Source organism: Pongo pygmaeus, chromosome 12 (genome assembly GCF_028885625.2).
Source record: "Pongo pygmaeus isolate AG05252 chromosome 12, NHGRI_mPonPyg2-v2.0_pri, whole genome shotgun sequence".
Classification (NCBI taxonomy): domain Eukaryota; kingdom Metazoa; phylum Chordata; class Mammalia; order Primates; family Hominidae; genus Pongo; species Pongo pygmaeus.
This window is the reverse complement of record NC_072385.2, coordinates 16,992,609-17,016,775: the sequence shown is the minus strand read 5'-3', so window position 1 is coordinate 17,016,775 and position 24,167 is coordinate 16,992,609.

Here is a 24,167-nt window from a genome sequence, read left to right as displayed (position 1 = left end):
GGAGGGAGGAGAGGGGAGGGGAGGGGAAGGAGGAGAGGGGAGGGGAGTGGAGGGAGGAGAGGGGAGGGGAAAGGGAGTGAGGAGAGGGGAAGAGATAGGGGAGGGGAGGTAGGAGAGTGGGGAGAAGGGAGGGGAGGAGAAGGGAGGGAGGGGAGGGGAGGGGAGGGGAGGGAGGAGAGGGAAGTGGAGGGAGGAGATTGGAGGCGAGGGGAAGGCAGAGGGGAGGGGAGGGGAGGAGAGGGGAGGGGAGGGGAGGAGAGGGGAGGGGAGGGGAGGGGAGGGGAGGAGAGGGGAGGGGACGGGAGGGGAGGGGAGGAGAGGGGAGGGGAGGGGAGGGGAGGGGAGGAGAGGGGAGGGGAGGGGAGGAAAGGGCAGGGGAGGGGAGGGAGCAGAGGGGAGGGGAGAGGAGGGGAGGGGAGGAGAGGGGAGGGTGGAGAGGGGAGGGGAGGGGAAGTCAGAGGTGAGGGGAGGGGAGGGAAGAGAGGGGAGGGGAGGGGAGGAGAGGGGAGGGGAGGAGAGGGAGGAGGAGGAGGGGGAGGTGGAGGAGGAGGAGGGGGAGGAGGAGGAGGAGGAGGGGGAGGTGGAGGAGGAGGAAGAAGAAGAAAAAAAGGGGGAAACATTGGTGAAATGATACAAAGTTTCAGTCTGACAGAAAGGATGCATTCTAGTGACAGAAGAAAACATTCTAGCCCAGCATGGTGGCAACAGTTAATAGATGATGTATAATTCAAAACTGATAAAGGAACAGATTTTACTTGTTTTTACTCAAAAAAGATTAAGCAGTTGAAGTGACAGATACGTGAATTAACATGATGTAATTATTCCACAGTGATACATATATCAAAACGTCATCTTGTGCACCTTAAAAATATGCAATTATTAGTTGCCAATTTTATGTAAAATAAAAAGTTTTTAAAAGCACACATAGAACATCTTTGTTCCCGAGCTGGAGTTGTTGCCATTTAGCATTAAGTATATCTCCTAATGGTATCCCTCCTCCCTCCCCTCACCCCACAACAGTCCCCAGAGTGTGATGTTCCCCTTCCTGTGTCCATGTGTTCTCATTGTTCAATTCCCATCTATGAGTGAGAACATGCGGTGTTTGGTTTTCAGTCCTTGTGATAGTTTACTGAGAATGATGGTTTCCAATTTCATCCATGTCCCTACAAAGGACATGAACTCATCCTTTTTTATGGCTGCATAGTATTCCATGGTGTATATGTGCCATATTTTCTTAATCTAGTCTATCGTTGTTGGATATTTGGGTTGGTTCCAAGTCTTTGCTATTGTGAATAGTGCCACAATAAACGTACGTGTGCATGTGTCTTTATAGCAGCATGATTTATAGTCCTTTGGGTATATACCCAATAACAGGATGGCCGGGTCAAATGGTATTTCTAGTTCTAGATCCCTGAGGAATCACCACACTGACTTCCACAAGGGTTGAACTAGTTTACAGTCCCATGAACAGTGTAAAAGTGTTCCTATTTCTCCACATCCTCTCCAGCACCTGTCGTTTCCTGACATTTTAATGATTGCCATTCTAACTGGTGTGAGATGGTATCTCATTGTGGTTTTGATTTGCATTTCTCTGATGGCCAGTGATGATGAGCATTCTTTCATGTGTCTGCTGGCTGCATAAACTCTTAAATGTGTGAGTCACTTCTCTTTGTACAGAAAACCTTCCTATTTACCAGCCTTTTCCAAACAGCTCTCTTCATTTACTGGCAACATCCAATTCCGTATTTGTCATGCATAATCCGTGCATTTCAACGAGGACCATCTTTCTCCCCTAGAACGCCAGTTGTCTTTCTAAAACAGCCTTTCCTTCTGGAATCAGAAAAGGTTTTTAAAACATTAATTTCCAATGTTTGCCTTGGGAGAATGTCTTTCGATCAGCACGGTAAATTTCTGCCTGGCAGGCTGAAGTTATCACAGGTGTTGGATATTATTGACCTAATATTGACACGGTTATTAGGCTGAGAAATACCCTCTCCAAGACAGCCTCGGAAAAGACACAGATCGCTGTATTAGAACCCAGGGTGCAGTTTTTCCTGTGTATAAAAGCGGGAAGTTCTTTCGCCTGAGGATTAGACGCCCGCTTCAGACTCGGTGGGGGGTGCCTCCCGAAAAAGCAGACCCCAGGCTTGTGCACTAACGGGGGATCGCACGTGTTGGATCAGGACAGAGCTGGCTTGATCCTCCCCACCGGTTCTGCAGACACAGGAATTACTTGACATAAATAAAACAGGGCAGATCAAAGGTTTGGAAAAGATCCCCTCCAGAAGAGATTATCCGAGGTCTGCAGGAACCTGAATGCGAGCTGAGTAGAAAAGAGCCGGGATGAACAAGCTTTCTCTGCAGAGAGCTCATGAACACAGCAAGAGGCCAGACGGATTTGTTGTGAAAAATGAGGACGGGTGCCTTTAGCACAGATGGTTCCCATTCCATCGTGGTGCCTCCAACAGACGGAACACAACCAGGGACTTCTTTCCAAACGTTAAAAAAGTTCGGGTGATTTTTTCTGGCCGGGTGCGGTGGCTCACGCCTGTCATCTCAGCACTTCGGGAGGCCGAGGCGGGTGGATCACGAGGTTAGGAGTTTGAGACCAGCCTGGCCAACGTGGTGAAACCCCCGTCTCTACTACAAAATACAAAAATTAGCCGGGTGTGGCGGTGTGGCACTTGTAATCCCAGCTACTCGGAAGGCTGAGGCAGGAGAACTGCTTGAACCCGGGAGGCGGAGGTTGCAGTGAGCCAAGATCGTGCCACTGGACTCCAGCCAGGGTGACAAGAGCAAGACTCTGTCTCAGAATAAATAAATAAATAAATAAAAAGAGTTCAAGCGATTTTAAAGACATATTTTACGGGTGCCCAAAACACAGGGCATGGTTCGTAAGGCAGAAATGTCCTACCTTGATGGAAGGACTAGTCGACAAGAAAGAAATGAAAGCGTAGGCTGCAGATTCTGATAGAAGGGAAATTATGGACTATGTTTTTAATTGACTGTTGAATTCAGAGTAGGATATTATGTTATTTTTTGAGACGGAGTCTCACTCTGTCTCCCAGCCTGGAGTGCAATGGCGCCTTCTCAGCTCACTGCAAGCTCCGCCTCCTGGGTTCACACCATTCTCCTGCCTCAGCCTCCCGAGTAGCAGGGATTCTAGGCACCAGCCATTGTGACCGGCTAATTTTTGTATCTTTAGTACAGATGGGGTTTTGCCAAGTTGGTCATGCTGGTCTCGAACTCCTGACCCCAGGTGATCCACCTGCCTTGGCCTCCCAATGTGCTGAAATCACAGACATGGACCACCGCACTCCCAGCCTTGAAAAGGTGAAGATGCAAATTATACCAGCCCTGTTTCCACTTAGCTGTGACAATCACACATCACTTTTGTGACTCAAATAGTCTCTGTCTTATTCTCTAGTTAATGACTATGAAAATAATTATGCTTTTTTTCTTTGTACTATGTAAACTTTTTTAAAAATGTTATTTTAAGCTCTGGGGTGCCAGGCACAGTGGCTCACGCCTGTTATCCCAGCACTTTGGGAGGCCGAGGCAGGCAGATCACGAGGTCTGGAGATCGAGACCATCCTGGCTGATATGTTGAATCCCTATCTCTCCTAAAAACACAAAAATTAGCCGGGTGCGGTGGCAGGCACCTGTAGTCCCAGCTACTCAGGAGGCTGAGGCAGGAGAATGGCGTGAACCTGGGAGGTGGAGCTTGCAGTGAGCTGAGATCGCGCCACTGTGCTCCAGCCTGGACGACAGAGTGAGACTCCATCTTAAAAAAAAAAAAAATAAGCTCTCGGGTATGGGGGAAGGGTGGGCAAGTTTGCTACATAGGTAAACACATGCCATGGTGGTCTGCTGCACCTGTCAACCTGTCACCTAGGTATAAAGGCCACGATGCATTAGTTATTTTTCCTGTTGCTCTCCCTCCCACTCCTCCACCCCTGGAAGGCCCCAGTGTGTGACGTTCCCCTCCCTGTGTCCATGTGTTCTCATTGTTCAGCTCCCACTTATGCGAGAGAACATGCAGTGTTTGGTTTTCTGATCCTGTGTTTGTTTGCTGAGGATAATGGCTTCCAACTCCATCGACGTCCATGCAAATGACATGATCTCATGGGTGAACATATTCTTTTCATCTCCAAATTTTCCTAGAAAAACAGATCATACTGCTATACACAAGTTCATAGTGTCATGACTCACAACAGTTCAAACATGGAAGCAACAGAGGCGCCCATCAGTGGATGAACACGTAAACAGAATTTGCTCTGGGAACACAATGGAATACTATACAGCCAGGAAAAGGAATGAGGGTCAGATGCAGGCTGCAGCGTGGATAAACCTCGAAGACCTCAGGCCCAGTGAGAGAAGAGACACACTATGGAATACTACACAACCAGGAAAAGGAATCAGGGTCAGACGCAGGCTGCAGCATGGCTGAAACTTGAAGACACCAGGCTCAGTGAGAGAAGGGACACACGATGGAATACTATACAGCCAGGAAAAGGAATGAGGGTCAGACGCAGGATGCAGTGTGAATGAACCAGGAAGACATCAGGCCCAGTAAGAGAAGAGACACACAATGGAATACCATATGGCCAGGAAAAGGAATGAGGGTCAGATGCAGGCTGCAGTGTGAATGAAACTTGAAGACCTCAGGCCCAGTGAGAGAAGAGACACACAATGGAATACTACACAGCCAGGAAAAGGAATGAGGGTCAGACACAGGCTGCAGCACGGGTAAACCTTGAAGACCTCAGGCCTAGTGAGAGAAGAGACACACAATGGAATACTATACAGCCAGGAAAAGGAATGAGGGTCAGACTCAGGCTGCGGCATGGGTGAACATTGAAGACATCAGGCCCAGTGGGAGAAGAGACACACAATGGAATACTATATGGCCAGTAAAAATGAATGAGTGTCAGAAGCAGGCTGCAGTGTGAATGAACCTGGAAGATCTCAGGCCCAGTGAGAGAAGAGATACACAAAGGAATACCATACAGCCAGGAAAAGGAATGAGGGTCAGACATAGGCTGCAGCATGGGTGAACTTTGAAGACATCAGGCCCAATGGGAGAAGAGACACACAATGGAATACTATACAGCCAGGAAAAGGAATGAGGGTCAGATGCAGGCTGCAGTGTGAATGAAGCTAGAAGATCTCAGGCCAACTGAGAGAAGAGACACACAATGGAATACTATAAAGTCAGGAAAAGGAATGAGGGTCAGATGCAGGCTGCGGCATGGGTGAACCTTGAAGACATCAGGCCCAGTGGGAGAAGAGACACTCAATGGAATACCATAGAGCCAGGAAAGGGAATGAGGGTCAGACACAGGCTGCGGCATGGGTGAACCTTGAAGACATCAGGCCCAGTGAGAGAAGAGACACACAATGGAATACTATACAGCCAGGAAAAGGAATGAGGGTCAGATGCAGGCTGTGGCATGGGTGAACATTGAAGACATCAGGCCCGGTGGGAGAAGAGACACGCAATGGAATACTATATGACCAGCAAAAAGGAATGAGGGTCAGATGCAGGCTGCAATGTGAATGAACCTGGAAGACATCAGGCCCAGTGAAGGAAGAGACACACAATGGAATACCATACAACCAGGAAAAGGAATGAGGGTCAGAAGCAGGCTGCGGCATGGGTGAACATTGAAGACATCAGGCCCAGTGAGAGGAGAGACACACAATGGAATACTATACAGCCAGGGAAATGGATGAGGGTCAGACGCAGGCTGCGGCATGGGTGAAACTTGAAGACATCAGGCCCAGTGGGAGAAGAGACACACAATGGAATACCATACAGCCAGGAAAAGGAATGAGGGTCAGACGCAGGCTGCGGCATGGGTGAACCTTGAACACATCAGGCCCAGTGGGAGAAGAGACACACAATGGAATATCATACAGCCAGGAAAAGGAATGAGGGTCAGACGCAGGCTGTGGTATGGGTGAACCTTGAAGACATCAGGCCCAGTGGGAGAAGAGACACACAATGGAATACCATACAGCCAGGAAAAGGAATGGGGGTCAGACACAGGCTGCGGCATGGGTGAACCTTGAAGACATTAGGCCCAGTGGGAGAAGAGACACACAGTGCAATACTATACAGCCAGGAAAAGGAATGAGAGTCAGATGCAGGCTGCAGTGTGAATGAACCTTGAAGACATCAGGCCCAGTGAGAGAAGAGACACACAATGGAATACTACACAGCCAGGAAAAGGAACGAGGGTAAGAAGCAGGCTGCAGCGTGGATGAACCTTCAAGACCTCAGGCCTAGTGAGAGAAGAGACACACAATGGAATACTACACAGCCAGGAAAAGGTATGAGGGTCAGACAGAGGCTGCAGTGTGAGTGAACATGGAAGACATCAGGCCCAGTAAGAGAAGAGACACACAATGGAATACTATACAGCCAGGAAAAAGAATGAGGGTCAGACGCAGGCTGCAGTGTGAATGAACCTTGAAGACATCAGGCCCAGTGAGAGAAGAGACACAAAATGGAATACTATATAGCTAGGAAAAGGAATGAGGGTCAGATGCAGGCTGCAGCGTGAATGAACCTTGAATACATCAGGCCCAGTGAGAGAAGAGACACACAATGGAATACTACACAGCCAGGAAAAGGAATGAGGTTCAGACGCAGGCTGCGGCATGGGTGAACCTTGAAGACATCAGGCCCAGTGAGAGAAGAGACACAATGGAATACTATACAGCCAGGAAAAGGAATGAGGGTCAGACACAGGCTGCGGCATGGGTGAACCTTGAAGGCATCAGGCCCAGTGAGAGAAGAGACACACAATGGAATACTATACAGCCAGGAAAAGGAATGAGGGTCAGACACAGGCTGCAGTGTGGATGAACCTTGAAGACACCAGGCCCATTGAGAGAAGAGACACACAATGGAATACTATACAGCCAGGGAAATGGATGAGGGTCAGACGCAGGCTGCAGCATGGGTGAACATTGAAGACATCAGGCCCGGTGGGAGAAGAGACACACAGTGGAATACTATATGGCCAGCAATAACGAATGAGGGTCAGATGCAGGCTGCAGTGTGAATGAACCTGGAAGATCTCAGGCCCAGCAAAGGAAGAGACACACAATGGAATACCATACAGCCAGGCAAAGGAATGAGGGTCAGAAGCAGGCTGCGGCATGGGTGAACATTGAAGACATCAGGCCCAGTGAGAGAAGAAACACAGAATGGAATACTATACAGCCAGGTAAAGGAATGAGGGTCAGATGCAGGCTGCAGTGTGAATGAACCTTGAAGACATCAGTCCCAGCAAGAGAAGAGACACTCAATGGAATACTATACAACCAGGAAAAGGAATGAGGGTTAGACGCAGGCTGTGGCATGGGTGAACCATGAAGACATCAGGCCCAGTGGGAGAAGAGACACACAACGGAATACCATATAGCCAGGAAAAGGAATGAGGGTCAGACGCAGGCTGCGGCATCGGTGAACCTTGAAGACATCAGGCCCAGTGGGAGAAGAGACACACAATGGAATACCATACAGCCAGGAAAAGGAATGAGGGTCAGACACAGGCTGTGGCGTGGGTGAACCTTGAAGACATCAGGCCCAGTGGGAGAAGAGACACACAATGGAATGCTATACAGCCAGGAAAAGGAATGAGGGTCAGATGCAGGCTGCAGTGTGATTGAACCTGGAAGATCTCAGGCCCAGTGAGAGAAGAGACACACAGTGGAATACTATATGGCCAGGAAAAGCGATGAGAATCAGATGCAGGCTGCAGTGTGAATGAACTTTGAGGACATCAGGCCTAGTGAGAGAAGAGACACACAATGGAATACTACACAGCCAGGAAAAGGAATGAGGGTCAGACGCAGGCTGCGGCATGGGTGAACCTTGAAGACATCAGGCCCAGTGAGAGAAGAGACACACAATGGAATACTATACAGCCAGGAAAAGGAATGAGGGTCAGATGCAGGCTGCGGCATGGGTGAACCTTGAAGACCTCAGGCCCAGTGAGAGGAGAGACACACAATGGAATACTATACAACCAGGGAAATGGATGAGGGTCAGACGCAGGCTGCGGCATGGGTGAAACTTGAAGACATCAGGCCCGGTGGGAGAAGAGACACACAATGGAACACTATACAGCCAGGAAAAGGAATGAGGGTCAGACGCAGGCTGTGGCATGTGTGAACCTTGAGGACATCAGGCCCAGTGAGAGAACCCAGACAGGAAAGACCCCATAGTGTATGACTCCACTTATCTAAAATGCCTGGAACAGGCAAAGATTTCATAGAGTCAGAAACTAGAACTACGGGTGGCAGAGGCTGGGGGGTGAAATGGGGAATTGGTGTTTCATGGGGAGAGAGTTTCTGTTTGGGAAGATGAAAATATTCTGGAGGTGGTTAGTGACAATGGTTGCACAATTATTTGAATGTACTATTTTTTTTTGAGGGGTATAGAGTTTTGATCTTGTTCCCCAGGCTGGAGTGCAATGGCGCGATCTCAGCTCTCTGCAACCTCCGCCTCCCGGGTTCAAGTGATTCTCCTTCCTCAGCCTCCTGAGTAGCTGGGAGTACAGGCATCTACCACCAGGCCCAGCTAATATTTTGTATTTTTAGTAGAGACCGGATTTCACCATGTTGGCCAGGCTGATCTCGAACTTCTGATCTCTGGTGATCCACCCACCTCAGCCTCCCAAAGTGCTGGGATTAGAGGCACGCAGCACCACACCCGGCTAATTTTTGTATTATTAGTAGAGACGGGGTTTTGCCATGTTGACCAGGCTTTTCTTGAACTCCCAACCTCAGGTGATCCACTCGCCTTGCCCTCCCAAAATGCTGGGATTACAGGCGTGAGCCACCATGCCTGGATGAATTGTACTCTTTAAAATGGCTAAAATAATAGACATTATATTATGTGTGCTCCCCCACAATTAAAAAAATATATATTGCTATGGACAGGAAAAGAAGCTTTCTTTTCAGGAAAAGGATACATTCAGTTGGCAACAATGAACATTGCACAATATTTAATTTTTTTTCTTTTTTTTGAGATAGAGGCTCACTCTTGTTGCCCAGGTTGGAGTGCAGTGGTGCAATCTCAGTTTACTGCAACCTCTGCCTCCCGGGTTCAAGTGATTCTCCTGCCTCAGCCTTACGAGTACCTGGGATTACAGGCATGTGCCACTACGTCTGGCTAAATTTTGTATTATTAGTAGAGACAGGGTTTTGCCATTTTGGCCAGGCTGGTCTTGAACTCCTGACCTCATGTGATCCACCCACCTCGGCCTCCCAGAGTGCTAGGATAACAGGCACACACCACCACACCCGGCTAATTTTTGTACTATTAGTAGAGACAGGGTTTTGCCATGTTGACCAGGCTTTTCTTGAACTCCCAACCTCAGGTGATCAACCCGCCTTGCCCTCCCAAAGTGCTGAGATTACAGGCATAAGCCACCACGCCCGGCCAAATTATACTCTTTAAAATGGCAAAAATTGCAGAGATTGTATTATGTGTGCTCTACCACAATTTTTAAAAAGTATATATTGCTATAGACAGGAAAAGAAGCTTTCTTTTGAGGAAAGGGGTACTTTCGGTTGGCAACAATGAACATGGAAGAATATTTAACTTTTTTTCTTTTTTTTTTTTTTTTGAGATGGAGTCTCACTCTAGTTCTCCAGGCTGGAGTGCAGTGGCGCGATCTTGGCACACCGCAACCTCCACTTCCTGGGTTCAAGCAATGTCCCTACCTCAGCCTCCCGAGTAGCTGAGACTACAGGTGCACACCACAGTGCCCGGCTAATTTTTTGTATTTTAGTAAAGACAGGGTTTCACGATGTGGGCCAGGATGGTCTCAATCTCCTGACCTCCTGATCAGCCTGCCTCAGCCTCCCAAAGTGCTGGGATTACAGGTGTGAACCACCATGCCCGGCCAAATTGTACTCTTATTTACAATGGCTAAAATGGCAGAGATTATATTATGTGCTCTCTACCACGATCTTAAAAAATTTTATTGCTATACACAGGAAAAAAAAATGCTTTCTTTTGTGGAAAAGGGTACATTTGGTTGGCAGCAATGAACATTGCACAGAATTAAATTTTAAAAATGCAAAAAGTTGTTCTCAGCGTGGTACAGTGGCTCACACCTGGATTCCCAGCTACTTGGGAGGCTGAGGTTGGAGGATCCGTTTAGCCCAGGAAATGGAGGCTGCAGTGAGGTGTGATCACGCCACTGCACTCCAGCTTGGGCAAAAAGACAAGATCCTGTCTTGGCCAGGCACAGTGGCTCACGCCTGTCATCCCAGCATTTTGGGAGGCCGAGGCAGGCAGACCACGAGGTCAGGAGATCGAGACTATCCTGGCTAATACGGTGAAACTCAGTCCCTACTAAAAATACAAAAAATTAGCCGGGCGCGGTGGCGGGTGCCTGTAGTCCCAGCTACTTGGGAGGCTGAGGCAGGAGAATGGCATGAACCTGGGAGACAGAGCTTGCAGTGAGTGGAGATCGCGCCACTGCACTCCAGCCTGGGCGACAAAGGAAGACTCCATCTCAAAAAAAAAGAAAAAGAGAAGACCCTGTCTCTAAAAAACACAAGAAAACAACCACAACAAGACACAAAAGAGTGGTCTCAAAAAGAAGAAAAACAGTTAAAATGGTGCATATGACATTATACGTATTTTGCCATAATGAAAAAGAATGGTGTAGGGAACAGCAGAATCTTTTAGAAAGTAATCCTGGGGTTCAGCACTTCACAAAAACAAAAGGAAAGCAAGTTCTCAAGTTATCGAGTTAGAAAAAGCTTTGCTGGGCGTGGTGGCTCACATCTGTAATTTCAGCACTTTGGGAAGCCGAGGCAGGTGGATTACATGAGATCAGGAGTTCGAGACCAGATTGGCCAACACGGTGAAACCCTGTCTCTACTAAAAATACAAAAATTAGCCAGTCGTGGTGTCGCACGCCTGTAATCCCAGCTACTTGGGAGGCTGAGGCAGGAGGATTACTTGAACCCAGGAGGTGGAGGCTACAGTGAGATGAGATGCTGAGATCTTTTAAGATATCTTTTTGGCTGGGTGCGGTAGCTCACGGCTGTAATCCCAGCACTTTGGGAGGCTGAGGTGGGCAGATCACCAGAGATCAGGAGTTCGAGATCAGCCTGGCCAACATGGTGAAACCCCTCTCTACTAAAAAGTAGAAAAATTAGCCAGGCATGCTAGCGCATGCCTGTAATCCCAGCTACTCGGCATGCCGAGGCAGAAAAATCAGTTGAACCTGGGAGATGGAAGTTGCAGTGAGCCGAGATCGTGCCACTGCACTCCAGCCTGGGCGACAGAGCGAGACTCCATCTCAAAAACAACAGCAACAAAATACCCGTAATTTGGGAGGCCCAGGCAGGTGGATCACCTGAGGTTAGAAGTTCGAGACCATCCTGGCCAACATGGTGAGACTGCGTCTTTACTAAAACTACAAAAATTAGCCAGGCGTGGTGGCAGGTGCCTGTAATTCCAGCTACTCGGGAAGCTGAGGCAGGAGAATCGCTTGAACCCAGGAGGCGGAGGTTGTGGTGAGCCGAGATCATGCCACTGCACTCCAGCCTGGGTGACAGAGCGAGACGCTGTTTCAAAAGAAAAAAGAGAGAGAGAGAAATAGAGGATAGGAAAATAGAAATGAAACAAAGAATGATATAGAAAAGACAAAATAAAACATGACTAATATGGCGAAGAGCCCAAGAAGACGATAGGGGGCGTGAAAGAACAAAAAAACCAAAAAATAAAAAACAAATTGCAGAAAATTGTGCAGAGATCAAAATTTGAAGTTGAAGAAAGAATAGACATAGAGAATTCACCCAGAATAAATTAAAAGAATGCAAGACCACTAAATCATCAAATAAAGTGAGACGCAACTTCTAGCAACCGTAAAACTATAAAACCAGTATTTCGCTGAATTTATCAGTAACCAGTAACAATGGAAAATAAGGCGATGCTCATGAGTGACTATTTTTATTTTTTGAGACAGAGTCTCGCTGTGGCCCAGGCTGGAGTGCAATGGCGCCATCTCAGCTCACTGCAACCTCGGCCTCCCAGGTTCAAGCGATTCTCCTGCCTCAGCCTCCCAAGTAGCTGGGATGACAGGTGCCCGCCACCACGCCAGGCTAGTGTTTGTATTATTAGTAGAGACGGAGTTTCACCATGTTGGCCAGGCTGGTCTCCAACTCCTGACCTCAGGCGATCTGCCCTCCTCGGTCTCCCAAAGTGCTGGGATGACAGGCGTGAGCCACGGCGCCCGGCCTCATTTCAGAGTTTGAGCCACGGCGCCCGGCCTCATTTCAGAGTTTGCTTTCAGATGCGCCATATAAAGAAGTCATCAGGCACTCCTTAGCGAGGAAAGCAGCAGTAACATGTAAATTATACTCACAGGATTTTCCCCACTTCAACACATCCAGAAGTTGAAAGGAAGAGATAAATGGACATTTCAAAGCTGAGTCTCTAACAACAACTAAAACCTGTTCGGTGGGGCTTGATTTGGCAAGAGTAAATGAACTCGAATCAAATTCAATTACCCTGTGTACGTTAACCATAATACGTGCTTAACATTTTACAAAAAGATCTGATTTTCTGGTACTTGTTTATTTTTAACCGCAATAAAAAGTCAAAATTTGGTGGAAAGCATTTAACGTGTGTTTTCTGTGGCACTCATGAGCTGTGCAATGGTGCTGTTATTTAAAAAAAGGAAAAGAAAAAAAGTGGCCGGGTGCGGTGACTCACGCCTGTAATCTCAGCACTTTGGGAGGCCGAGGCGGGTGGATCACTTGAGGTCAGGAGTTTGAGACCAGCCTGGGCAACATGGTGAAACCCTGTCTGTACCAAGAAAAAAAAAATTATCTGGATGTGGTATGTATGCCTATAGTCCCAGCTACTTGGGAGGCTGAGGAAGGAGGATGGCTTGAGCTCAGAAGGTGGAGGCTGCAGTGAGCTGAGATTGCACCACTGCACTCCAGCCTACGCAACAGAGCAAGATATTGTCTCAAAAACAAAATAAAACAAAACACAAACACTAAAAAAACAGATTGAGAATCCTTGGCACCCACCTCTTACCAGCTCAGTCACAATTGCAAACCAGAGGCCTGGCACGGTGGCTCACGCCTGTAATCCCAGCACTTTGGAAGGCCAAGGTGGGCGGATCACCTGAGGTCAGGAGTTCGAGACCAGCCTGACCATCATGGTGAAAGCCTGTCTCTACTAAAATACAAAAATTAGCCGGGCGTGGTGGCACGTACCTGTAATCCCAGCAGTTTGGGAGGCCGAGGCGGGCGGATCACCAGATGTCAGGAGTTTCAGACCAGCCTGACCATCATGGTGAAACCCCATGTCTACTAAAATACAAAAATTAGCCAGGCGTGGTGGCACGTACCTGTAATCCCAGCATTTGTGGAAGCCGAAGCAGGTGGATCACCAGAGGTCAGGAGATCTAGACCAGCCCGACCATCATGGTGAAAGCACGTCTCTACAAAAAATACAAAAATTAGCCCGGCATGGTGGCAGGTGCCTGTAATCCCAGCTACTTGGGAGGCTGAGGCAGGAGTATCGCTTGAACCCAGGAGGCGGAGGTTGCAGTGAGCTGAGATTGTACCACTGCACTCCAGCCTGGGCAACAGAGCAAGACTCAGTCTCAAAAAGAAACGAAACAAAACACTAACCTAAAAAATTGGATTGAGATTCCTCAGCCCCCACCTCTTACCAAATCAGTCAAAATTGCAAACCAGAATGTATTCAACTGCTTTGAATACCGAGGATAGATGTCATTTCATCTATGACCCTGTGTGCAGCAGGAAAGCAATATTGCCCACCTGTATTATCAAATTGGGATCATTCAGCTAATTAAACCTATCAGCAAGATATGCAAACTGGAGGCTGGGCACGGTGGTTCACACCTGTAATACCAGCACTTTGGGAGGCCGAAGAAGGCAGATTACTTGAGGTCAGGAATTTGAGGCCAACGTGGCCAGCAAGGTAAAACCTGGTCTGTACTAAAAAAAAAAAAAAAAGAAAAAATACAAAAATTAGCCGGGTGTGGTAGCGGGCACCTGTAATGCCAGCTACTCAGGAGGCTGAAGCCAGAGAATCGTACTTACGAGGTGGAGTTTGCAGCAAGCCGAGATCATGCCATGGCACTCCAGCCTGGGTGACAGAGTGAGACACTGTCTCAAAAAAACAAAAGATATGCAAACTGGAATAACGAGGCTATATTATTCAAGGGATACTTTGATATGAGAATTTCTTAGTCAGCAGGAAAAATCATAATTTCTTGCCTTGTCTGAGGTATGAGTACTTGCATCTGGGGTACATGTGACTTAAGAATTTGGAAAAATTGCACTGGGCGCCGTGGCTCATGCCTGTAATCCCAGCACTTTGGGAGGCCGAGGCGGGTGGATCACCTGAGGTCAGGAGTTCAAGACCAGCCTGGCCAACATGACTAAACCTGGTCTCGAGCAAAAAAACAAAAATTTGCTGGGCGTGGTGGCAGGCGCCTGTAATCCCATGTACTCGGGAGGCTGAGGCAGAAGAACTGCTTGAACCCGGGAGGCAGAGGTTGCAGTGAGCTGAGATCACGCCACTGCACTCCAGCCTGGGCAACAGAGCAAGAATTTATCTCAAAAAAAAAAAAAAAATTGGAGCAGTTTGAAAGCTAAAGGGTGGGCTTTCCTCATCTTCTTCATCAAATGTTATTTCCATGTCTTTTTTTCTTTTTTTGAGAGAGGGTCTCCCTCTGTTACCCAGGCTGGAGTGCACTGGTGCAATCTCAGCTCACTGCAGCCTCAACCTCCTGGGCTCAAGCAATTCTCCCATCTCAGCCTCCCGTGTAGCTGGGATAACAGACATGCACCAAAACACTGTTTGCATCTTCTCAGCATTTAGGAGAGCTTCGCATCACATACCCCGACCTCGAGAATGAATTCAAGAAATTCTTTTTTTTTTTTTGAGACAGAATCTCATTCTGTTCGCCCAGGCTGGAGTGCACTGGCCCGATCTCAGCTCACTGCAAGCTCCACCTCCAGCGTTCAAGCTATCCTCATACCTCAGTCTCCCAAGCAACTGGGATTGCAGGCACGTGCCACCACACCTGGTAATTTTTGCATTTTTAGTAGAGACGAGGTTTCACCATGTTGGCCAGGCTGGTCTTGAACTCCCAACCTCAAGTGATCCGTCCGTCTCAGCCTCACAAAGTGCTGGGATGACAGGCCTGAGCCACCGCACACCAGGTCCAAGCAACTGATTTAGATAAAGTTTCCCCCGGCTCTCCTTCTCTCTGACCCTGTTTTATTTCTTTATTTTTGTTTTCTTTGCCGTCCTAGAGTGGGAAACGCTGATTTAAGCACCCATCTTTGCAACTGTTACAGAACTGTCAGGTATTTAACGAAACAATGAACGGATCCCGTATTTGCCAACAAGAACATATTATACAAATATAGACAAAGTGGCATAATTTACATCCCTCGTTTCAAGTAGACACACGATGAATTTTTCATATTCTCTCAGCTTTGAAGTCTGTTATTACGGCTGGAAACAATGATTTGTATTCTTCTCTGAAGTCTGTTTTCTGACAGCCCCAGTCAGATATTTAGAAGATGGCTGGTTTTGACAATTTCATGGGGATCGTCCTAAAACTGTTTTTTTTTTTTTTTTTAATTTTTCTCTCCCACTGTGGGTGAGGTAGCGATGGACGCTGTATGACTATAAATTGTCTAATTTACATTGTGTTGATCATATATTTTATTTTATTATTATTATTTTTTGATCATATATTTTTGAGATGGAGTTTTGCTCTTGTCGCCCAGGCTGGAGGGCAGTAGCACGAGCTCAGCTCACTGCAACCTCCACCTCCCAGGTCCGAGCGATTCTCCTGCCTCAGCCTCCCGAGTAGCTGGGTTACAGGCACCTGCCACCATGCCTAGCTCACTGCAACCTCCGCCTCCCAGGTTCAAGCGATTCTCCTGCTTCAGCCTCCCAAGTAGCTGGGATTACAGGCACCCTCCACCATGCCTGGCTAATTTTTGTATTTTTAGTAGAAATGGGGTTTCACCATGTTGGTCAGGCTGGTCTTGAACTCCTGTCCTCAGATGACCCAACTGTCTAGCCTCCGAAAGTGCTGGGATTACAGGCTTGCGCCACCGTGCACAGGCTGTGGTGTCATCTTTCTTTCTTTCCTTTCTTTCTTTCTTTTCTTTTCTTTCTTTCTTTTCTCCTGTGCTCATGCTTTGTTACAGGAGACATCGTCTGTCTCCTGGCTGTCTCACCTTCCACACTCACTTCCCACTGATTACCAGAGCATGCCCCACCAATGGTGAATGCTTCAGACTCCGTCACAATCCAGGCCTGTGAAAGTGGGGTCCCCAGGTCACCTCGGTGTGGGCACCTGGCAATGAGAGGGAGGGATACTGGGGGGGGGTCCCCTGACATCAAAACATATGGCTGGATCAGCTGTGAAAGTTGTGAGATGTGGAAAATGTTGAGCAACATTTAATATATATGCATATACCTATATTTTAATTAAATAATTAATAATTGATATTTAATTATTAATATTAAACATTCGTGATTATTATTAGATATTAATTAAATATTTAATTAAAATATAAACATGGATATATCTATATATCCATATATTTGCATTTATCCATATATTTGTATATGCATATATAGCTATGCATATATATCTATGCAATAGATATGCATCTATATGCATATTGCAATATATGCAATATAAAACAGAAATATAAGTCAATAGAAATATTGATTAAATATTGATTAAATATAAATTAAATATTTAATCAATATTTAATTTATTTAGCATCACTTAATAGCTATATAATATATATATTATATATATTATTAAATATAAATTAAATATTTAATTTATATTTAATAATTATTATTTCATATTTAATGATAACAATAATAATGTTTGATAATATTGACGAACACCGGTGAGGGTTGATGGACATGGTTGCAGGTAAAAAGACACATGATTCATCCACGTGGCGGTGACTCATGCCTGTGAGTACTTTGTGAGGCTGAGGCAGGAGGATGGCTTGAGGCCAGAAGTTCGAGACCAGCCTGGGCAATATGGTGAGATTCCCCCCTCCGCTATCTCTACAAAAAATAAAAAAATACAGAAAGAGGCAAGATTCATGAAGCATGGAGTGAGGGCTCTGTGATGTTCCAATGGCCTCAGCAATTCTGTGTTGAGCATTTGCAAGGAGAAGGGATTGTCAGTCAGTAGCTCAAACTATAGGGCAGAGGAGATGCATGCTTCCCTGAGGATGTCTTTATGTTCTTTTTTATTTTTTATTTTATCAGTATTATTATTATTATTATTTTGAGATGGAGTCTCGCTTTGTCACCCAGGCTGGAGTGCAGTGGCACAATCTCAGCTCACTGCAACCTCCACCTCCCAGGTTCAAGCGATTCTCCTGCCTCAGCCTCGCAAGTACCTGGGACTACAGGACCCCGCCACCATGACCAGCTAATTCTTTTTTTTTTTTTCTTTTTTTGAGATGGAGTCTCGCTCTGTTGCTCAGGCTGGAGTGCAGTGGTGCAATCTTGGCTCACTACAACCTCCGCCTCTTGGGTTCACACCATTCTCCTGCCTCAGCCTCCTGAATAGCTGAGACTACAGGCACCTGCCACCACACCCGGCTAATTTTTGTATTTTTAGTACAGACGGGATTTCACCATGTTAACCAGGATGATCTTGATTTCCTGACCGCTTGATCCGCTCGCCTCGGCCTCCCAAAGTGCTGAGATTACAGGCGTGAGCCACCGCGCCCAGCCTAATTCTTGTATTTTTAGTAGACACAGAATTTCACCATGTTGGCCAGGCTGGTCTTGAACTCCTGACCTCAGGTGATCCGTTGGTCTCCTCCTGCCAAAGTGCTGGGATCACAGGCGTGAGCCACCGCGCCTGGCCAGACATCCTTACGTTCTAAAGATCTGCTGTACAGTGCCATGCCTACAGCCAGCAATATTGTCTCCTGCACTTAAAAATATGCTAGGAAAGGAGAGCTCACGGACACTCCTTAAAATAATGAGAATAGAAGTACCATTACGTCCAGCAATTTCACGACTGGGTATCTACCAAAGGAAAAGCAGTCGTTATGTGGAAAAGACACTTGCACAGGCACATTTATAGCAGCAGAGTTTGCAACTGCAAAATCATGGAACCAGCCCCAAGACCCATCCAGCAACGAGTGGATAAAGAAAATGCTGTGCAGGCTGCGAGCGGTGACTCACCCCTGTAATCCCAGCACTTTGGGAGGCTGAGGTGGGTGGATCACCAGGTCAGGAGTTCAAGACCAGCCTGACCAATATGGTGAAACAGCATCTCTACTAAAAATGCAAAAATTAGCCAGGTGTGGTGGCAGGCACCTGTAATCCCAGCTACTGGGGAGGTTGAGACACAAGAATCGGTTGAACCCGGGAGGTGGAGGTTACAGTGAGCTGAGATCACACCACTGCATTCCAGCCTGGGCGACAGAGTGAGACTCCATCTAAAAAAAAAAAAAAGTGATATATATCTCGATATATATATATGATATATATGATATACATATATAGGATATATATATACACACACACTATATATAGTCTATATATATATAGTGCTGAATATATGTATACACACTCTGTATATATATAATGGAATACTACTCAGCCAGGAAAAGGAATGAATGAATGGCATTCATGGCAACCTGGATGGAATTGGAAACCAATATTGTAAGTGCAGTAACTCAGGAATGGAAAACCAGACATCCTTTGTTCTCCCTCATAAGTGGGAGCTTATGAAACTGTGGTTATATATATATATAGATATGTTGTGTGTGTATATATATTTACAGTGTGTGTATATATATTTACTCACAATATGTGTGTATACATATACGCACACTATATATATGTCTATATATAGTGCTGAATATATGTATACACACACTATATATTTATTGGAATACTACTCAGCCTTGAAAAGGAATGAATGAATGACATTCACAGCAACCTGGATGGAATTGGGGACCATGATTCTAAGTGAATTAACTCAGGAATGGAAAACCAAACATCCTTTGTTCTCTCTCATAAGTGGGAGCTTATGAAGCTGGGGTATATATACATATATATATATAGTGTGTGTGTATATATATTTACACACAATATGTGTGTGTAAATATATATACACACACTGTACATATGTCTATATATATAGTGCTGAATATATATACACACAATATATACATATGTCTATGTATATAGTGCTGTATATATACACAGCACTGTATATATAAAATGTAATACTACTCAGGCATGAAAAGAAATGAATGAAAAGAAATGAATCAATGGCATTCACAGCAATCTGGATGGAGTTGGGGACCATTATTCTAAGTGAAGTAGCTCAGGAATGGAAAACCAACATCCTATGTTCTCACTCATAAGTGAGAGCTAAGCTAGCAGGATGCAAAGGCATAAGAATGATACATGGATTTTGGGGAATCTGGGGGACAGGCTCGGGGGTGGCCGGAAATAAAAGACCATGCATTGGGTACGGTGTACACGGCTCGGGTGTGCACCAATACCTCTAAAATCACCACTCAAGAAGTTATCCAGCTGAGTGTGGTGGCTCACGCCTGTAATCCCAACACTTTGGGAGGCCAAGGTGGGCAGACCACGAGGTCAGGAGTTTGAGACCAGCTTGGCTAACACAGTGAAACCCTGTCTCTACTAAAAATACAAAAATTAGCTGGGTGTAGTGGTGCATGCCTGTAATCCCAGCTACTCAGGAGGCTGAGGCAGGAGAATCGCTTGAACCTGGGAGGTGGAGGTTGCAGTGAGCTGAGATTGTGTCATTGCACTCCAGCCTGGGCAACAGAGCAAGACTCCATCTCAAAAAAAAAAAAAAAAAAAAAAAAGCTTCGAAAGGCAGCTCTCCTGAAAGCTTCTCCAAAAAGCCAAGATGACAGATTTGGATCATTTTAATGTTATGAAGGCAAAGAAAATGAGGAACAGAATCATCAAGAATAAAGTTCAGAAGCTTCCAAAGGCAGCTATCCTGAAAGCTTCTTCCAAAAAAGCACCTGCTGCTGCTGCAGCTGCTGCTGCTAAAGTTCCAGCAAAAAAGATGACCGCTGTGGGTAAGAAGGCCTAGAAGATTCAGCCCAGAAGATTCTTTCCCAGAAAACCACAGGCCAGAAGGCAGCACCTGCTCCAAATGTTCAGAGGACTCAAAAACTCCAGCTCCTAAAATAGAAGAAACACCTGCCAATAGAGTGAGATGATGGTTACATCCACAGAGGCACCTGCTCCAAAAGCTCAGAAGGGTCAAAAAGCTTCAGCACCGGCCAAGCACACTGGCTCAAGCCTGTAATCCCAGCACTTTGGGAGGCTGAAGTGGGTGGATCACGAGGTCAGGAGTTCAAGACCAGCCTGGCTAACACGGTGGAATCCCGTCTCTACTAAAAATACAAAAATCAGCCAGGCGTGGTGGCAGGTGCCTGTAATCCCAGCTACTGGGGAGGTTGAGGCAGGAGAATCGCTTGAACCTGGGAGGCGGAGGTTGCGGTGAGCCGAGATGGTACCATTACACTCCAGCCTGGGGGACAGAGCAAGACTCCCTCTCAACAAAACAAAACAACAACAAAAAAGACTCCAGTCCTAAAATAGAAGAAACACCTGCCACAGAGGCTCCTGCTCCAAAGGCATCTGGTAACAAAGCATAAGAGGCAATTACAGAAAGTAATAAAGGTTCTTTTCGACATGCTGGCAAATCTAAAAAATAGTACTAATGAAAAATAAATAAAATATTAGGAAAACATATTACAGTTTTATGTCCTGCTTTTTCTTCTCTTAGAACTATATTAAAAATATATTTGTGTGTTAAAAAAGAAAAACAGAAAAGAAAACCAGAGAATGTGCTTCTAAAATAAGAAACATTTCGTTGTGACTCTGACAGGTGTGATTGAAGCTACTTGGGGCTCAACACCTCCCCAAGGGCTGAGTTGTGAGGTGGGACAGGCACCTGTTTTGTCATTATAAAAAGCAGCACTGGCCAGGCGTGGTGGCTCATGCCTGTAATCCTAGCACTATGGGAATCCAAGGTGGGCGAATCACCTGAGGTCAGGAGTTCGAGAGCAGCCTGGCCAACATGGTGAAACCCTGCCTCTACTACAAATACAAAAATTAGCCGGGTGTGGTGGCAGGTGCCTGTAATCCCAGCTACTCGGGAGGCTGAGACAGGAGAATAGCTTGAACCTGGGAGGTGGAGGTTGCAGTGAGTCGAGATCACGCCACTGTATTCCAGCCTTGGGGACAGAGCAAGACTCCATCTCAAAAAACAAACAAAAAAAAGGATCACGGTATTTTTCCCTCTCTCTTTCTTTCTTTCTTTTTTTCTCTTTATTTCCTTCCTTCCTTCCTTTCTTCCTTCCTTCCTTCCTTCCTTCCTTCCTTCCTTCCTTTCTTCTTTCTTTCTTTCTTTCTTTCTTTCTTTCTTTCTTTCTTTCTTTCTTTCTTACTTATCTTTCTTTCTTTCTTTTTTTCGACAGAGTCTCGCTCTGTCGTCCAGGCTGGAGTGCAGTGGTGCGATCTCGGCTCACTGCAAGCTCTGCCTCCCGGGTTCACGTCATTCTCCTGCCTCAGCCTCCCGAGTAGCTGGGACTACAGGCACCCGCCACTAAGCCTGGCTAATTTTTTTGTATTTTTAGTAGAAACGGGGTTTCACTGTGTTACCCAGGATGGTCTCGATCTCCTGACCTCGTGATCCGCCCGCCTCAGCCTCCCAAAGTGCTGGGATGACAGGTGTGAGCCTCCACGCCCGGCCTATTTTTCGCTCTTTAAGCTCACGTAGGTCTCAGTAACTTACTCTATCTGTATGTACACGCATCCGTCTACTTATAAAATGTTGCCATTGTGTTCATCACACCGTTGTTGGATTTCTCTTGATTTCTGTTTTTAGACAACAGGGTCCCTGTTACCCAGGCTGGAGTCCAGAGGCTCATTCACAGTTCACTGTGACTCAAGCCCTCCTCCCACCTCAACCTCCCAAGTAGCTCCGATTACAGGGTCATGCCGTCATGCCCACTTAATTTGTCACAGTTTTTGTAGAGATGGGGTCTTGCTATGTTGGCCAGGCTGGTCTCAAACTCCTGGGCTCAAGCGATCCTCGTGCCTTTTCTCGGCCTCCCAAAGTGCTGGGATAACAGGTGTGAGCCACCGCAGCTAGCCACTTCTACCTGTCTTTACCTGCACCTGTTTCCTTAAGATGTCGCTACTGTGTTCATTGCAGGCTTGTGGCATTCTTCTGGATTTTTCAAAATCATTGCCATAAATTATTACTTGTCTCAGTGACTCAGGTTTTGAATCTGGTGCCCAGCCAGACACGGGCTCACGCCTGTAATCTCAACACTTTGGGAGGCCAAGGGCGGTGGATCACCAGAGGTCAGGAGTTCGAGACCATCCTGGCCAACAAGGTGAAACACCATCTGTATTAAAAATACAAAAATTAGCTGGGGTTGGTGGCAGGTGCCCGTAATCCCAGCTACTCAGGAGGCTGAGGAAGGAAAATTGCTTGAACCCAGGAGGCGGAGGTAGCAGTGAGCTGAGATCGCGCCACTGCACTCCAGCCTGGGGAACAAGAGCGAGACTCCGTCTCAGATAATAATAATAATATTAATAATGATAATAATAATGAAATAAATCTATTGCCCTAGATGAATGCCTTACTCTAGTCCCAGCCCTGAAAGTGACTAAGATACTTGGAAGTTTGGTATCTACCCCAAATACTACTCAGCCATAAGGAGGAATGAAATGACGGCATTTGCAGCAACCTGGATGGAGCTGGAGGCCATGATTCTAAGTGAAGTAACTCAGGAATGGAAAATCAATCATCATTATGTTCTCACTTATAAGTAGGAGCTACGCTATGAGGACGCAAAGGCATGAGAATGATATAATGGACTCTGAGAAGTCAATAGGAGATGTAAGCAATGAAAGGAATGAAATAGTGGGATTTGCTGCACCTGTAAGTCCACCAGCCAGAAGGGTCAACCTGGAAAGTCCACCTGTATTTAAGAGTGGACGTCCGGCCAGGCAAGGTGGCTCACGCCTGTCATCCCAGCACATTGGGAGGCTGAGACGGGCAGATCGCCTGAGGTCAGGACTTCGAGACCAGCCTGATCAACATGGTGAAACCCTGTGTCTACTAAAAATGCAAAAATTAACTGGGCGTGGTGGCGGTCATCTGTGGTCCCAGCTTCTCTGGAGGCTGAGGCAGGAGAATGGCGTCAACCCAGGAGGCAGAGCTTGCAGTGAGCCAAGATCGCGCCACTGCACTCCAGCCTGGTTGACAGAGCTAGACTCCTTCTCAAAAAAAATAAATAAATAAGGAGAACTTTTCCTTCTGAGGTATGAAGACCTGCATGAGTACAACGTGCAAAGAGTCACCAGTTCTACCTGCTTCTGTTGCATTTCAAACGTCACACCCAGTGTCTTGAACCACAAAAGGAAGGGACAGTGGATTCTTTTTATTTTATTATATTTTATTTTATTTTACTTTATTTTATTTTATTTTACTTTATTTTATTTTTTCAGACAGAGCCTCGCCCTGTCTCCCAGGCTGGAGTGCAGTGGCATGATCTCATCTCACTGCAACCTCCTCCTCTCGGGTTCCAGTGATTCTCCTGCCTCAGCCTCCCGAGTAGCTGTGATTACAGGTACCTGCCACCACGCCCGGCTAATTTTTTCTATTTTTAACAAACAGGGGTTTCACCCAACATTGGGTTTCACCATGTTGGCCAGGCTGCTCTCGAACTCCTGACCTCGGGTGATCCACCCGCCTCACCCTCCCAAAGTGCTGGGATGACAGGTGTGAGCCCCTGCACCCAGCCAAGATGAAGGATTTTGCAGAGCCAACCCTTCTCTCTCCTCTTGCCACACTGCATGGAGAGTAGTGGGTAGCTGTTCTCCAGCACATGAGGAGAAAGGAAATATTCCATGAGGAAAAGTAATTCCACACAAACACCTTGGGATGGGATTAAAATGCCAAATACGCTTGTCTGTCCTGTGTATGAAACGTGAGAATCAATTCTGAGAATCAATTCTCTGTCCCAGGAATATATAGAGAGGGAGAGGT